This window comes from Sinohyriopsis cumingii, chromosome 10, assembly GCF_028554795.1.
Source record: "Sinohyriopsis cumingii isolate HCF-2022 chromosome 10, ASM2855479v2, whole genome shotgun sequence".
In the NCBI taxonomy this organism is placed as follows: domain Eukaryota; kingdom Metazoa; phylum Mollusca; class Bivalvia; order Unionida; family Unionidae; genus Sinohyriopsis; species Sinohyriopsis cumingii.
The window spans coordinates 70,119,495-70,132,864 of NC_142970.1; the positions used below are offsets into that span (position 1 = coordinate 70,119,495).

General features: G+C 38.8%; 1 non-coding gene across 1 annotated transcript; it reads left to right on the forward strand.

Moving 5' to 3' along the window:
- Positions 1–12,393: 12,393 nt before the first annotated feature.
- Trnag-gcc (transfer RNA glycine (anticodon GCC)) lies at positions 12,394–12,464 on the forward strand. The gene has a single exon. It is a non-coding gene; the product is annotated as a tRNA-Gly (tRNA).
- The last annotated feature ends 906 nt before the right edge of the window (positions 12,465–13,370 follow it).

Sequence of the window (13,370 nt, forward strand, 5' to 3'; positions counted from 1 at the left end):
ACATCGAAAGCATTCTCGAACGCAGAACCCGTAAAGTGGGCAAACGACGTGTCAAAGAAGTCAAAGTACGTTGGAAAGGATATCCACCCAGTTTTGATTCTTGGACCGACGCTTCGCAAGTCATCGACTATAAAAAGAAGTGACCATCATGCCTTTTCACACAGACGCAGCTACCTCGACCACTCCTCCTTCACCCAGTTCTTCTGTGCAAGATTTACAAAAACAACCCTTGTGGGTGTGGTGTGGAGAACGTGTGCCTAAAACGCAAATCGTCTTTTTCTGCCAAATCTTCGTGGTGTATTGTATCATCGGGGCAGCCATCGCCAATTTGAGTTTGCAACAAGGAGACAAACAATTGTGGACCATTTTATTGAGCAGTTGCATCGGTTACCTGCTTCCTAATCCCTCCCTGAAATTCACCTCCAACGGGAATCACGGGAACCTTGTGTCCAGTGCCAGTGCCAGTCACCACTCCAACCACAACCAGAACCCCATTTTGCGCGGAGACACGCCTGTGACGTCCACTAACCCTTCGGACAGCCACAGAACTCTGGAATTATGAGTCACCAAAACCAATTTTACTTAACCTTACCCAGTGACAGTTCCATGGAGGTGTTTCCCAAGAACACGTTGTGCTGTTACACGGCCAAATTACCTCAAGCCATCCCCTTAGATCACGAAGCCCATTGGGAAGTGGCTTTAGTAGAAATGATTCACCCGACCCAAGTCCTCAATGTCCTTCCCAATCAAACTTTTTTTTATGTGGAAGTTCATGACGAACAATTGCATCAGTGGATGGATAGCAATGTCAAATATGACAAGAAAACCCGTACACAAATGTACACCACCTATCACTTGTTCATTTCCCCAGGCTATTATTTTAGTGGTCAACATTTGGTCAGCACCATAGCCTCCAGGTTTAATGCCGTGTTTCTGAAAGCTTTGGAGCATGTTAACAAAAGTGTCACCATGGAGTACCACAAAACAGCTCGTCGCTTCTTGATGAAATTTGAACGGAGTAAAATCCTGTCCATTTTATTTTGTCCTGAATTGTATGACATGTTGGGCGGAGACATGAACCTGAGAATGAGCATGATGAAGAAAAGCGAATTCCCCATCGTTTACGACAACGAGTCTTTTAGCAAGTTATTTCGTGCCCCGGTAGAACTGAACCAAGGACTGAATTTGATGTTTGTGTACTCCGATGTGGTGGAGTATAACGTGGTGGGACACACCTCCGTACCGTTACTGCGTGTCATTCCTTTCAAAGTGGATTCTGCCACGAACACTGACGAGGAAGGTGGAAACACTTACCACGTCCACCGCGAATTTGTACATCCTCACTATTTGCCTGTCAGTAAGTCGTATTTGGACACGGTCAACATTACTATAAAAGGAGATTTGGGACAAATCCATTCACCAAAGGAAAAGTCACGGTGAAACTCCATTTTCGAAAACGGTTTTCTCACGATTCGTAAGTCATGTATCCAGTGTACCGAGGGGTTGCTCAACAGCGAGGACACGGTTTAGGAGATATGTTAAAATCGGCCTTTCGTTCGGTGGCCCCGGTGTTGAAACCGATGGTGACACGCGGATTGCACGCCTTGAAAGATGCGGCACTGACGCAAGGCAAAGAATTTCTCCAAAATGTCATCATCGACAAACAAAACCCTAAAGAAGCCTTCATGAGGGCAGGCAAAAATGTCTTGCTGCAAACGGGCAAAGATATTTTGGGTCACCGAGAAACACCTATAAATGCCCTGCACGCTACCGAGTCAGGCATTCAGCAAGGACAAGGCAGAAAGAGACGACGAAGAAAACACCCTTTCACCAGACTTCAAGCGAGAAAGGCCAAGAAAAGAAGAACCGTTCGAGACTTAGACGTTTTCGATTATTGAGAAAAGAGACAAAAAAATGATGCACCGAGAATCTTGCGCATGTTCCAAGACGGAACTGGATCTGTTTGCCATGCCCCCCACGATGATGACGATGCAAGAATCGCAGTGGGTGGAATTTCACCCCGTCTCCTCATTGACCGATTCCGCTCCCATCGAGTTTGAAATCAAAGGACAGCCCGAAGATTACATCGATCTGAATAGCAGTTACTTGTACCTGAAAGTCAAAATTCTAGATAAGACTGGAGGTGCCATAGACGATGAAGCAGTAGCTCCCGTCAACAATTTCATGCATTCCTTGTTCAGTGGAGTGGACTTGTACTTGAATAACAAACTGGTCAGCAACAGCATGGATACTTACCCTTATCGTGCCTACCTGGAAAATCTCTTGACGTACGGAATAGATGCCAAGAACACTCATCTCAATGCCTGTGTGGTATGGGAAGCTGACGAACCTACCAAGTTTGAAATATTGGAAACTGATGAAAAGAAAGACAACAATGATGGATTTGTAGAACGAAGAAAGAGAATCACGGGAGTCGACACAAGTTTAGAACTGATGGATCGTTTGCATTTGGACATGTGGTTGCAAGAAAAGTATTTGCTGAACGGGGTGGATGTCCGCCTGAGACTGAATCGTAGCAGTGCCGCTTTCCATTTGATGGCTGATAGTGACGGTTACAAAACCAAAATCCTAGAAGCCAGACTCTACGTACGCCGTGTGGAAGTGTTACCTAAAGTGGGAAACGACATCAGTCAGACGTTGAGCAGAACGACTGCCAAGTATCCCTTACGACGCGTGGAAGTGAAAACCTTCACCATTCCCAAGGGACAGCGATCCATGATCGAAGATCATCTGTTCCAAGGAGAGTTACCCAAACGTTTGATCGTTGGTATCGTCGAGAATACAGCCTTCAACGGAGCTGCCGAAAAAAATCCTTTCTACTTTCAACACTTTGGCGTGTCCAAAATCGAAGTCAGTCGCGATGGCAAGACCTTGTGTACCCGACCTTTCGAACCTGACTTTACCAAGAAGAATTACTTGAGATCGTACTTGTCCCTGCCCGAAGCCACCGGACAGTTAGGAACCAATACCAGTCACGGTATTACGTACGAGGATTATGCAGGAGGCTACGCTTTGTGGGCTTTCGATTTCACTCCAGACCAAGGCAGCGACGACGGACATTTCCACCCTATAAAATCCGGCCAGATTCGTGTGGAAATTCAGTTTAAAGACCGAGACCCTGATGAAACGGTGAACGTCATCCTGTATGCAGAATTCGATAATACCATAGAAATCAACAGTTTGAGAGAAGTCATCCTAGATTACTAGAAACCATGGAAGACTGTTATCCCTCTTTACCTAGTGGAGAAACTTTTAGTGTTGGATTATTGTTAAAAAATGTTAGAGTTGTTGTTGTTTAGTGTTAAGTGATTTTTGAATAAAAAATGTTGTGTTTTGAAAAAAATGCCTTTGTCTTTTGTTTAGCTATAAGAATGTTGGATTGATGCTCTTTCATTTCTTACTATCCCTCTCATGACACTCACTAAACGTTGCGACTCAAAAACCGTGTGGGGGATGTTTTCCTTCACGTCCGCGCTTTGACTTTAAGAACCGGGTTGTTTCCAGTCTAACCATCCATTGTCGACTCATCCTCCTAAGAAGATGTGCTCCAAAGTAGCTAAACTCAACGAAGCCTACGTGAATTTGCATAGGGTCAGACACAGTCTGATACCGAAGCCAGAAGAAATAGAGAATGTGAGAATGTTAAAAATCACTGAAGACCTGATAGAAGAGCTCTTCAGAGAAGAAATGAACAGAGAAAAAGAAGAATGGACAGAGAAGTACAGACTTCAGAGACAGCAGCAACAACAACAACAAGAGCAGCAGCAGCAACCTGAAGCTGACAGAGGCTTTGTCGATTGTCGTATCGACACCAAAGAGTTCTTCTTCTCTTTCCGAAGAAGCAGACCTATCGCCAGAAAGTCTATCCTCAGAGGACATCGCATTCTTAGAAACTAAAAAGAATGCCATAGCAAACAAAAAAAACAGCCCTTTTCAGGGCTACCCAATACTCTAGAAAAGAAATAACAATCGATTTGCCAATGTGTGTAGGTAGAGTAGTGTGAAAATAAACACTAACTCTGTTTTAAAAAAATGTGAGGGTATGTGTTTGTGTGTTTGTGTTTGTAAGTGGTTAAGTAAGTTGGTATGGATAGTAGATTAAAATTATGTCTTTTTTGGTGTTTGAGGTGTATATTTGGAGTTAGATTGCTTTGCGTATGTGGATAGTCTATTGAAGTGATTTATAAAAAATTTTAAAATAGTGATGGGTAGCATAAAAAAGTGAGTGAGTGTTTCTTTTAGGTCGGCGCGTTGTTTTATGGTCATGATCTAGGTAAGATCAATTTTATGTTTTTAGGGGATGTTTTCGTTCACGTCCGCGCTTTCACTATAAATTGAAACTCGTTCGGCAGTCCAGCTACCCTTGTTGATTGATCAACACCAAAAATGAACACGAGACTGGAGAAACTGTTGGAACTCCATGTGCATCTGGAATATGCCAGGCGCATATTAAATGAACTGGCCGCGGAAGCAATTGTGGAGGAGGGAAGGATAAGAGAGGAGGAGGAAAGAAGAAACAAAGAAGAGGAGGAGAGAAGATATAAAGAAGAGGAAAGAAGATACAAAGAGGAGGAGAGAAGATACAAAGAAGAGGAGGAGGAGGAAAAGGAGAGAAGAAGAAGAAATTTCAGAATCCCAGAGAGCGAAAATTGGGATTCTGAAGCGACATATCCTGCCTCTGCTCTCTCCCCCCAAAAGGTAAAATGTAATTGGGGGATAAGATGTGTATGCGGCGCCAGGCCTGGAAGGTGCCACCATTAACCAGGTGTCCATGAAGTTCCAAACAAAAAACAGCCCTTTTCAGGGCTACCCAATACTCTAGAAAAGAAATAACCATCAATTTGCCAATGTGTAGGTAGAGTAGTGTGAATATAAACACTAACTCTTTTTTAAGATAGTGTGAGGGTATGTGTTTGTGTGTTGGTGCTTGTAAGAGCTAAGGTATGTTTGTGTGAATAGTAGATTATGGGTTTCTTTATTGTTTCTTAGCGTAGGTGAAGAGTATAGTTAGGGTTCTGTAAGCGCTCACGTACGATTGTGTGGATAGTAGATTATGGATTTTGTTTATTGTTTCTTAGCGTATGTGAAGAGTATAGTTAGGGTTCTGTAAGCGCTCACGTACGATTGTGTGGATATTAGATTATGGATTTTGTTTATTGTTTCTTAGCGTATGTGTTTGTGTGTTTGTGTTTGTGTGTTTGTGTTTGTACCCGCTCACGTACGATTGTGTGGATAGTAGATTATGGGTTTGTTTATTGTTTCTTAGCGTATGTGGAGAGTATAGTTTGGGTTTTGTAACCGCTCACGTACGATTGTGTGGATAGTAGATTATGGATTTGTTTATTGTTTCTTAGCGTATGTGTTTGTGTGTTTGTGTTTGTACCCGCTCACGTACGATTGTGTGAATAGTAGATTATGGGTTTGTTTATTGTTTCTTAGCGTATGCGGAGAGTATAGTTTGGGTTTTGTAACCGCTCACGTACGATTGTGTGGATAGTAGATTATGGATTTTGTTTATTGTTTCTTAGCGTATGTGTTTGTGTGTTTGTGTTTGTGTGTTTGTGTTTGTACCCGCTCATTGAGTCATCCACCCTTGTGTCTTCCATGATGTTTAGGACGGACATGCTCATGTATGTCAGGTCCAAGTGGACTGTTGTTGATAGGACAGATACTAGTCAATAGATGAGGAGAGTTTACATAGAAAGACAAGGATGTCTCAAGAGGGTACTTTTGTATGGACCGGCAGTTAGAAGGAGTTTAAGAAGAAGAAGAAGAAGATGTGACAGATGCCATCTATGTTAATATTAATATTAACATAAACCCAAAGGCCCTTTTCAGGGCCAGCCATATTTTTCGAAAAGAGATAGCCTTTCCATTGCCTACCCCTTTTCTAAATTTAAATTTAAATTTAAAAAAACTTTAAAAAAAAAAAAAAAAAAATCCCATATTCAATTCCCCTTGTCCCTAGACAAACCCAAACTCTATTCCCATGTTAATTTCCCTTGTCCCTAGACAGACCCAAACTCTATGTTAAATTCCCATTGTCCCTAAAGTGGCCCAGCGTTTTTTTCCATGTTAAATTTCCATTGTCCCTAAAGTGGCCCAGGGGTGTTTTTAATGCTAAGTCCCATTGTCCCTATGGTGGCCCACTTAACTACTTGCATTGCTTAGCGGGTCATACATCCGGACAACCCAGGGTGCTGCAGTGGGTGGTAGATGGAGGTGCAACATTAGCCCGCGCTTGGCGGTTCACACCCCGACCTGGGCGGTAAACCGTATGCTACCCCCGCAACTAAATCCCTACCCAGTCACTCCAAGAGGAGCGTCCGGTGATGAAGTGACCAGATATTGTATACATGGGGATTGGGAGATGACCTACTTTTTTTATCTCTCGCTATACTACATTGCCTATATAACCACTCATGGTGCCGTAGTGGGTGATGGGTACAGGTGCAGCAAAAGTCCGCGTTTCGCGGTACACACCGTTAGTTGGGCGGTAAACCGTATACTACCTCCGCACCCACTTCCCCACCTGTTTCAGCGAATGAAACTAGAAGTTGGGTGTTTGGGTTGAATGAGAGGTTATTATGTAGGTATATAGGGTTTATGAAATGTCAAACCGGTCTGAATATAATGGACAGGGTTACATCTTGCCAATTTTATCAATCTCCGTGAGGAAGACTAATATGGCTTCATTTGTTTCATTGGGATTATTATTATTTTGGTTCAGTAGTTCCGGGTATGTACATGATGAGCCAATTTTCTTTAGCAAGGTAGTTAAATTTTTCCTTTGTTCTTCATATCTCGGGCATATGTTGAATACATGCCGGAGGTCTTCATCATCAACGCAAGTGGAGCATTTTGCTCCATTTCCTCGATTAGCCAGCACGTATTGTCCCATACTACCTGCAAGTAGGGTTTTTCCTGTTTTTGTTCAGTTCATGATCCTTTGATTGCGTTTGGTTTTAGTTGATGGTGCTTTGATCTTGCAACTCACTGTTTTTTTGGATCGAGTACAGCGTGCGTCCTTTGGGGCATTATCCCATTCGGTTTGTCATTTAGAGGCGATTTTTTTTAAATATCATGCTGAATAATTCTGGGACGCTGTAATCGATTAGGACCGGTTCTGGTTCGTTGAGTTGGTTCTTTGCTGCTAGGTCGGCCCTGTCATTGCCTGGGTTGTTAATATGGGACGGTATCCACATGAATTCTACAATTTGGTCTTGTTTTTCCATATTGCTAAGTAACAAGTTTGTTTATTTTAGGAGGTTTTCACGCCCCTTTCAATTGCCTGTTTCCAAGGTTTTTCCTTATATACACCTAATATTATGACTTATTTCACAATATACCCCAGGTGACATATCACACTGTTCATTTCGCGTCGAACTTGTCTATTCATGTAATCTAGCCCAACCAATGGGAAATAACTGAATACTTCTAGAAACGTCGAAAGCCCATCAGCCAATGAGAAATTAATCCAAAGGCGCCATTAAGTCTTATTATTAAGATTACTATTAATAATTGTCAACACATAAGTAAGCATCTATTCATAGATCCGCTCTTAACAGACTCAGGTCACGAAGGCAAAATGTAACTAAAGATAATCTGTATAATTTACAGTAACGCATACAAATTGTAAAAATTATATACGGTCATGTATTAGGAGTTAAAAATATATATAGATATACATAACAACACACTTCTTTCATGCATGGTATCATTCAACATGGGTTTGCTCTAACACACATATTGCATAATGGTGGCATCCACGTGGGGTTTTGGATAAAACACTTCTTGCGACAGTTAATTCGAAGAAATTAATTGTAGTATTTGAGCATTTAAGAACCCTTCAGTTCACAAACACAGTTGTCTAGAGGTTGTTGGAAACGGGGCATACATCAACGTCAAGCCATGGCACATGCAGATGTTGTTTCATTCGCTATGTAGTCAGCCTCCTCAGGCTTTCGAGTACCTAACTTTCGGATGAATAAAACATTAATAACTAACGCTTTATATTTTCCAACTAACGCGTTAAAGCATTAAAGCACGCTTCTAATGCGCTAAAACATATATCTAACCTGTTAGCGATTATTTCTAACGCGTTAGATATTTTAAAGAAAACGTGCGGATTCATAGCGTTAGGAACCACGCGTGAAACTCGTTCTCACCGGATGGAACTTCCATCTCGCGCTAAAATATATTCTATAAAACAGTATATTATAATGCGCTAGACGCATGCTTTGGGTCTCAAACTCAGATCACCACGAGGACCATGTGAGGACTGGTACATTTGCCCAAATTTCATACAGCGGCTTAAATAAAAGGTAGCCGAAATGATGGAAACAAGATTAAACGATGTAACAAATCGAATTTTTATTTGAACTGGCTTACTGTAAAGAAAAAATTGAAATATTTACTTATTTTTACAAATTCCGGGACTTTGCTGGCTGTAGGAAATAAATCCAATGGTAGCATGCGGCCCGCGGGCAGCGTGTTTCAGACACCTGCTTTAACGCGTTAGCTTTTTTCATTTCGTTTCGTTTAAAAGAACGGTCTCAGCCCATTTTTCTGCTTCTACCGCCCTCCTAGTCGAATAAACAACCTCACTGAATCTCTCTTTTTGGAGCAATTTCCTAAACTCCTGTACTGTAGAAATTCGATATGTGGCAACCAGATTATTCTTGGACATTTCAATTTTCACTTTGACTGACTAGTAAATCCATACACATCAAAACTCCAAGATTATATTCCCATTTTAGACGACCTACAGCTTTATACACATCGTAAGGTGCATGACTGTGACGTGGATGCTCGCGCAGGTACAAATAAAAGTTGGCACATTTATACAGTATACAGTATACAAGATATAAGGGTACGAAACTGCAGTGACAATATTCTCTGAAACATAAACATGCAATGTAAGTAAAATATTGACTTTATTTTTTAATTATATGCCACAGATTCCAAAAATAACGCAGTCATTAAAACTGCCTTTATATTTTCTTAAAAAATTCATAATTAAGTATAATTTAAAATATCAGTGCTTTGACTACATTTAAATTGGAAGTATTATTATTATTATTGACATTTCCGGTAGCCTAAGTGGTTAGAGCGTCTGCATGTGATGTGGGAGGTAGCGGGTTCGAACACCGGCCGAGCCATATCAACGACTTTTAGAAATGGTACTAGCAGCTGCTTCGCTTGGAGTTCATCATATAATGTTAAAGTTAGGACTGATCGGCCTGGTGTCTGGATAACGTGACTGTGAAACATGTTTGCGACATGATGCTCCAATGCTAGACATCACTATAAACTGCCACACTCCAGGCATCGCAGCGATATGACCAAAATTATTAAAGCTACGTTCAAAATCTAAATCACACACACTATTATTATAAGAGAGAAAGAACTATGTACACATGCGCACAGAATAAGTAATAACTAAAATAATAACTAAAATATTAAATTGACAATATTTTTACCAGATCAAAGAATACAAATAAAAATAGACATAATATTGTAAAACAATGGCTCATTTAAAAAAAAAAACCCAAAAAAAAAACATAATTTAAAATTAGGAAATATCCGTTTATTACTGTCATAGGCATTAAAGCGGTAGATGTCTTGCATGATGTTTACAGAGTAGATCTACAGTACAAATGTGCAACTTAAAAAAAAAAAAAAAACTATCAGCCATTACTTTACACTATTATTCATCACTGATTTTGGAAAAGTTCAAGTATTATCATGTTAATATTTTAATATTATTTTAAATGCAGACAAAGCACTAACATTTTTAAGGCTACTTAATTATTAATTTTGAAAAAAAATATTACGAAACGTTTGTATTCATACTGCATCATTTCGGAATGTGTCGCTTTTATGTACCGAAAATGATAAAATCTATCTTCTACTTTGATTACATTTTTGTGATTGAGAAAATTGAATTGCTTAAGTTTTATTCCTTTTATTTTTAATATGATTGGTTATCACAGTTGGTATCTTGTACGTTACACATTAGAAATTCATCATTACTTTTTACTGCGCGAGCAACCGAGTCACAACCACGCACCTTTCGATGTCTATATCTTGTACGTTAAACATTAGAAATTCACCATTATTTTTACTGCGCGAGCAACCGAAAGACAACCACGCACCTTTCGATGTCTATTACACTGTCCGTCTACTATAAATATAATATCTTTAGCATAACAACAGCCATTTTCGCCTTTATTTTCCCAAATTAAAAAAAGTTTGCGCACACGGAACAAGGTTTGGTTTGAAATTTATAAGCTTTAAATGGGGATGAATAATCCTCAGCTCGACATTAACTGTGCCAGGTAAATACTTTCGAAGACCGGAGGTTGGGTACGATTCATTATGGACCAGAATACTGAATAAAGTTTGTATATGACATTTTGCAAGCCATTGCATTAGATGTTAATAATACAATGTCATCTGCATACTCGACGTAATTTATATTAGTATCGTGTATTACAACAGGATCAGCCGAGGAATCAAAACTATTAGAATGATCATTTACGTAAAAATTAAGAATGTTTGGACTGAGGTTGCAGTCCTGTTTCACTTCAGTATTACTACAAATGGAATCAGTTAATCTATAATTTAGGTTCACAGAAACCTATTCTAATTTTACATGTTAATTTTATCTTACGGAACTTTTCTTTTATGTTGTTGTATTTAAGCAAGTTCAATATTCCTTCTGCACCACACTTTATCAACAGCTTTTCATAGATCAACAAAACACGCAAAAACATGTATCATTTAATATATGCCTTTTTATAATGGAATGTAGGACAATAAACTGTGATCCCTTTTCTGTATCCAGTTCTGAAGTCAATTTGATAACAATTAGAAACATTAAGTTTGTCAATATATTCGTGTAATATTTCTTCTAAAAATTTACAGAACAGTTTGCTAAGGCAGCTAGAAACGACCATGTTTTTAAATCGATGACAAAGAGCTAAAGTAATGTATTTTAGTGCTAAGTCCTAATCGAATTAAATAAACTCAATTTTCATGCTACTACCAAAACCTGTTGTTATTACAACAACAACAACAACAACAAAATAAAAAATAAAAATAAAAAATATTTTAAAAAATCTTCTCAAATAATTCAATGAATTTTATACCAACAGTTGATTCGTAGCGCGTGAAGGAAGTCAGGGTATCGGAATATTTATCCAATACAGTCGAGCATTTCTGCGCATTTACGGTTTCCTCTCCAATATTGAAGCAAAGCGGTTACCGAATTCGACCGATTGACGAAAATAATATACTGCAACGCTTACCATTTGAAAAGAGGCAATTGTCACCAGAATATTCTCTTCAAAATAATATCAATTTTGTGCGCACGGGATACCACCCCCGTGTTTTCATGACTTGCGATATGTCGGTCTATTTTGCGCACAGCTTTGAAAAGATGTAATGTTTATCCACAAGGCTATAGAAATGAAATACATTACTTTTGACTGTTTCTGTCAGCAATTTAGTCGATTAATTAGGTCAGATTTATAGCTAGTTTTGCAAAATTCAACGTAAAAATCCAATAAATGGCAAGAGATATTAAGCAAACTAAACTGATCTTGTAAAATAAATTAGTAAAGTTCGACATTTTATAAAAAAATAATCTATTATGTGGAAGAGAAACAACAATGAATATAATGTAATGTGTTTTCAACGTCTTGTTTATGGGAAGAATTACTAAAGAAATTAGAAACAGAATTTCTTGAGAATGCCGTTCTAGCGGCAAATTAACACGTTGGGTAGCATACGATATTGTACGTGTGGTACAACTTCTTGCAAAATTGGAAACTTGGATTAAGATGCAGAATTTTTTAAGGTATACAGTTCTATCTTTTATATAATGAATTTATTTGTATAATTCTAAAATATACATTGTAAGCAGGATTTTTTGGGTTAAAGGTTATGGAGTAGGTCTTCATGTTGACATTTAGAAATCACATTTTCATATACATTTCGAGTCGAAATGTGGGATATTTTTGTACAATTTATGAATATCATTTTTCTTAACTAATGTACGGTCGTTCTTTTTTGATACAAAATGGATTTGACCCAAAATAACACGTGATCCAATGTTTACAGAAATGACGTATCGTTGGGCATAATTGACCGACATGGTGGTACCTACATACATCATAACGCTAGTCTGGATGTCAAACAACTTATATTTGACCTAATCGTTGGGCATAATTGACCGACATGGTGGTACCTACATACATCATAACGCTAGTCTGGATGTCAAACAACTTATATTTGACCTAATACGATTAACCAAATTAATCGGCAAGGTTAACCTAGACCAAAAGAGATGATACAATGTAAACATATGCATCGGTGGTTCAGTGGTAGAATGCTCGCCTGCCACGCGGGCGGCCCGGGTTCGATTCCCGGCCGATGCATCTTTTTCTTTTTTTTTCCTCCAGTAATTCAACGTCCCAATGTAATTACCTCTTCTTTTTTACATCTGTAATAACGAATCTGCATTCTCAGTAATGAAAACATCTATATCAGGAGCCCCTGTACTATCGTTTCCTTGTCTATGACAGAACTGGGATGAACCGATAACCGTCACACGCTTATATGAAGATTACAGCAGGGAATCTACCCGCAAGTATGAAATTGTCGAGAGGTCAAGATTTTTGTTGAGTCTTTAAAGCAAATTTTTTTTTTTTTTTTTTTTTTTTTTTTTGCGTGGAGTCAGGGTTTACTTTTCTCTTCGTATGATTGAATGGGAAGGGTTACGTTATTCTCACCCGTCAAAATAGGCATACAACGTTTTTGTCGTACACCACCTTATGACAAGACGTGTCGATTTAATTGGTCAAATTATATATGAGCGTCAGTAATTAAACATGAATGAGGTTAATTGGGTCATCATGAACTTCATAATGAACCAAATACCAAACAGGATACAGTTTCAATCAATCAATCAATTAATCAATCAATCAATCGAGAGAGAGAGAGGTGAATAAGTAGTGATTTAGAAGACATACAAGACTGAGTTTCAAAGATAAGCAAAGATTACAGAGCGTTGAAATTGCGCGGACAGATACGTGAAGTGTACATAGATAGATCAAAAAATTTATTTTACGCACTTCTTCTATTGGAATATTGCACGTTGAATCTCATTACACGACATAATTCACAGAATAAGGACCAAAAGAAAACAACGGTTTCAATTGTTCACGTATTTACTTTCCAAAAAAGCAGCAAGTGAAGTATGTTTTTATGTTTTCTGCAACACACCCATGGCATAATGAAAATTTATAAAGATCATGTATGCTAAAATCGTTTGCGAGTAATAT